This window comes from Panthera leo, chromosome E2, assembly GCF_018350215.1.
Source record: "Panthera leo isolate Ple1 chromosome E2, P.leo_Ple1_pat1.1, whole genome shotgun sequence".
In the NCBI taxonomy this organism is placed as follows: domain Eukaryota; kingdom Metazoa; phylum Chordata; class Mammalia; order Carnivora; family Felidae; genus Panthera; species Panthera leo.
Window position 1 is genome coordinate 27763774 of NC_056693.1, and position 2610 is coordinate 27766383.

The 2610-nt window shown below is 51.5% G+C and overlaps 1 long non-coding RNA gene across 1 annotated transcript; it reads left to right on the plus strand.

Moving 5' to 3' along the window:
* The first annotated feature begins 494 nt into the window (after positions 1–494).
* On the plus strand, positions 495–1185 carry LOC122208930. The gene is made up of 2 exons (XR_006197377.1): positions 495–676; positions 932–1185. It is a non-coding gene; the product is annotated as an uncharacterized LOC122208930 (long non-coding RNA).
* Positions 1186–2610: the final 1425 nt, after the last annotated feature.

Sequence of the window (2610 nt, forward strand, 5' to 3'; positions counted from 1 at the left end):
ATGAGGACACTGGAGCTGGCCCAGGCCAGGGCTCAGGCGTGTCTGCTGCCTTATTAGGAAAGCTGGCTCCTGAGCAGGAGGCCACTCTCCCCTAACTGCTGGGCTGCTCTCTGCCTCACCTGCTCTGAACAGGGGTCAGCCACCTCCCCGGAGCTGCCCACCTCCCTGGGTCTCTGTGCCCCCTTCAGCTTTGTCTGGGCTCCCCCCCACCCCACCCTGGCCACCAGCCAGGTGCTCATTTCCGTCTAGGGCCTGGTAACCACAGCCCCTCGCTCAGAGCCAGGGGGGCGGCGCTCAGGCTTATTGCCCGGCACGTTCTCCCATGCCATGCCAGGCGTGATCCCAGCCCGCGCTCGGCTCACGTGCAGAGGCCCCACCGCCCCTCCCTCTGCAGGAGCTGCTGTGTTCTCACCACGTGCTGGCTTCCTCTCAAAAACTCTTCCGCCAATGACTACATATCAGCCAGGCCCACAATACATGGTAAGGCAGAGGTAAGCCATCTTCGTGTGTGCGTGTCCTCATGCAGGACTGCGAGCCTCAGGGGGGCAGGGACATGCTGTTGCCTGCCGCATCTCCTGGCACGTGCGGGCACTCACCTACTGAATTAACGGGCGGTGGATGAATGAGCAAACGAACGGACAAAGGTCTTAAGAGTTGAGCCTCCTCAGTCTGCCCGGTAAGGCAACTAAGGGTTACCTCCAACCCCAAGCACACCTCCCACAGGTCCTTTCCAACTGGGCCAAAACCTGCGTGCAGCTTCCTTTAAGGTTTAAAACTGTGGACTTGGCAGAGCTGCCTCCCTCCTCACCACCCCCACCCCCGTCTCCACGTCCCCCCCATTGTCATCCCCACCTGGCTACAGCACAGCCACGCGGTGGTCAAGCGGGTCATCTTGCAACTCGGATTTTAAAAGTTAATGTTTGCTTCTTAGGTATGCATATAATGGGCACTTTAAAATTAAAAGAGAGAGCAAGAGAAAGGAGAAAAAGAAGAAAATATACAGAATGAAATTCACCCATATCGCCATGACATAATTACTATGAACATTTCTGTAGTTTTCTTTCAGAGTTTTTCAAAGCATAAATATTTTACAGTGTAAAGCGTACTACATATGTACGTTGTAACCTATTTTTTTGAAAGCATTCTAGCACAAATACGCTCATTAAATTGTCTCCACAAACTTAATTCTAACATATGTTTTAATGGCTGACTAATATTCCATCTTATGAATAAGCCACAATTTAAGCCATTCTTCCAGAGCGGGTCATTTGTTTGACAGCTCACTCTTTCATATGAGGCTGTGAGCAAGTCGTAAGCTTTGCAGTCTGCAAAGCCAAAACAAAACCCAAATCCCGGGAGCCCCTCCTGCCTCCCAGCACAGCACAGGGGTGGACGGCGTCGGCCCCAGCTCCGGGAGAGGACATGGGACTGGGGTCTTACCAATCAGCGTCTTCATCCCTCTGGGCCGTAGTGATTGGGTCCACAGTGAGCCTGTGACCCAATCAGAGCGCCTGAGACTCAGGTCTGGACAGCGTGGATTCTTGCGGAGAGGCTTCCTCTTTCGCTGGTGTTTCTAATAGGTTAAGGTGAAAGTCAGGGAGCAACCGGCGCGCATCTTGCCACGAAGAGAAGCGCAAAATGCAGCACATGGGCCTCTGGATCCAGCTGTGCCTAATGCTGGTACTTCTTTTTTTTCTTTCTTTCCTTTTTTAATCACAGGAGCTGGCTAATAAATTCCCATTCAGTCCATTTGAGTTGGGTTTCTAACCTTAAGTCCAATTGCAGATTTGTCAGCTTTTTGGGGGAGGGGGGTTGTCCAACGGTGTCAAGCCTTCATTTTCTTTTCTTTTCTTTTTTTTTTTAAATGTTTATTTATTCTTGAGAGAGTGCAAGCATGGGCAGGGGCAGACAAACACCCACACCCACACCCACACCCACACCCACACCCACACCCACACCCACCATCTAAAGTAGGCTCCAGGCTAGGAGCTGTCAGCACAGAGTCCAATGCGGGGCTGGAACTCAGGAACCACCAGATCGTGACCTGAGCTGAAGTTGGACGCTTAACTGACTGAGCCACCCAGGGGCCCCAGTCCTTCATTTTCTTAAGAGATGGACCCAAACGTGGAAATTGTGGATCAAAGCACAGTGTTTTTTATTTTTTTGTAATGATTTTTTAAATGTTTACTTATTTTGAGAGAGAGAGAGCGGGGAGGGGCAGAGAAATAGGGAGATAGAATCCCAAGCAGGCCCCATGGTGTCAGTGCAGAGCCTGACACAGGGCTCAATCTCACCATTCCTGAGATCATGACTGAAGCGGAAATCAAGAGTCTGATAACCGACAGAGCCACCCAGGGGCCCCTGAAAATGCAGTATTTTTAAAGCTCCTAATGTGCATTGAAGATTATTTTCCAAGCAACCTGATGATTGATCCTCCCTTCCCGAGTAGGAAGACATGCCCCACTGAGCTCCCAGTGTGCCCTCTGCATGTTTGGAAACAACCACGTTGGAATGCCAGTTGCCAAGGGGCCTGGACAAGACACTCAGCGTCCAACCGTCCAGCATGTAGGTGATGCACTGTGGACACATGGGGCTGGGTATGGAGGGACC